Here is a 2270-nt window from a genome sequence, read left to right on the forward strand (position 1 = left end):
GTAGCAAATTACTTGAATGAGTTTGTTTTCTGAGATTTTAGTAAAAAATTTAGTAAAGAAAATCCTTATGATTCCCCTCTGCCTTATCCAGAACTTGTAGACAGCTCGCTCAAACCTGTGAGTTTTTCTTAATGTGCCAGGGAACCAACACAAAACCCAGAGAGTTCAGTTTAGTTCTGCACAATGCTGTACATCTGCATAGGAGATGATACTCAGGTTTTTCAGTCATGTCTAGACATCAGAGAAATGTTCAAACTAAAACCCTTTTTGGCTACTAAACTCTTGAGCAAATACTGGATCTTTGTGTTGACCTGCATGACAGCTTTCTCTACGTGGCATGAAAAGGGCCTTTCATCACATAGTCACTGCTTCTCGCCATGTCAGGACACTAGGAAATGACACAATTTCCAACGCCCGTTTCACCCTTTTCTGTCTGAAAGCGTTGCTCTGTATTATTTTTGGTAATCATTTAGCCCAAGCTTGCCTAGTAAAACTGGATTTTGTTCTTAAAAAAAAAGAAAACACACTTTGGTTCAGTATACTGAAGGATATTCTGTATATTTAACTTGGAAAAGGAGCTACTGTGCTTTTCATTTTGAAAGCTGCTACTTATGTACAACTGATTTGTATGCCTAGAATTCACTTTTATCAGCTCCTTTTGGCCTGAGTAAGATCTTCACGGCTCTCTGACTGCCACAAAGCTTTACTTAAGATACAAAGAAAAATACTTCAACTGGGAACTGAGGAAGTTTCCAGTATCTCTCTGTTATCAAGTGACTGCCATAAAATAAAGATAAGGGGAGGTACAGCATTCTTGAGATCTGATGACTTTTACAGACTATTTCTGGATCTCATCTAGGCCTTTCTTACTGATCCCATGACATGGCAGAGGTGAACTAGCATCTGCCCAGTGTCTGTCTTCAGGGAAACACTACCTGCAGCACAGGGCCTTGCTGGCTCAGACTTCATTTCCCTGCTGCAGATCACAGTCACCTTGACAGTAAGGGAATAATGGGATTGTGAAGCTTACTCACCTGCTGAAATAACATATTACAAGCTCAAACTTAAGATGTGAGCATTTAAAAGTCAAAACTAAATCAAAAGCGTTCCTTCTATGACACCGATCTCAGTTTTCCAGATTGTTTTTCTAAATTTCATGCACATGAGTCGCCGCTGTATGTGATCACTACCCACACTCATGTAACCACTTGCTAGATGCGAAAAGTTGCATGTACTTAAATGCATGCACTGAAAAACTAATGCATAAACACAAAATCTAAAGAGACATTAACATTTTTTAAGAGATGTAAAGGAGAAACAGGTGAATCAGAAATCCAAGTTCCACACAAACTGAACTGGAGTTGGGCTTCTGCCTCTGGGTCCTTGGAAAATCTCACCCTAAGAGTATAAAAGGAAAGCGTATCACAACATTTTGATAATTAAATTTTTGTCCCTACTCTTGCAGGACAACAGCCTTCTCTAAATAATCTCTTAGCTCTTGTGGAGCAACAAGGAAATTCAATATTGCCCTGATAACACCGAGATAGGCACAAGAACAACACTGCACGTACCTTGGAAGAAAATTCAGATTTTTTTACAAAATCCTTAACATCCTCCAACAAAAAATTCAAGCTACAAAAATTTATTTCAACAAGAAACTTAAAATCATGCAAATACTGAAATCTTACTAAGAACCATAAAACAACATACCACGTTTAATCAACACGTTTGGGAACAGAGCTATGTTACTGTCAGCACAATAATCAGCCAGTAACTCAAGCGGGAAAACCTGCAAAGCCGGACAATAAAACCTTGCTTGCGTGAAATATTCGATCTCCTCCTCCTTCAAATGTCAGTTCTTCCGTGCTGCAGCAACAGCAAAGCTGCCCACTGGCCTCGCATGGCTCCCAGCCTCTTTGGGGAAGGTCCCATGGAAGCCGGCAGCCTCGCTTGCGGCCAGCTCTTCCAGGAAAGTCAGCTCACCTCCGAGAACGCAGCTGTACATGGAGTGTGACAGTTACGCTGCCCCTGCCCTGCCTGAAGCGGATCCCTCTCCAAGACAGCCGGCTGCAGCCCCACACGGCACTCCAGCAGCTTCCACCCAAACTCCACTTGTTACAGAGAGTTTGCCAAGTAGCATTTTCAACAAGTCATTTCTGTGTTAGGATCCTCCTCCCGCCCTTACCGTTAGCCAGCAAAGGTAAAACACTGAAGAGCTCTGTTCAGCCAGCGAGGGTGGGCAAAGGCCACCCCAAAAGGCACCTCCTCGG

This window comes from Antrostomus carolinensis, unplaced genomic scaffold (assembly GCF_000700745.2).
Source record: "Antrostomus carolinensis isolate BGI_N321 unplaced genomic scaffold, ASM70074v2 scaffold35724, whole genome shotgun sequence".
NCBI lineage: Eukaryota > Metazoa > Chordata > Aves > Caprimulgiformes > Caprimulgidae > Antrostomus > Antrostomus carolinensis.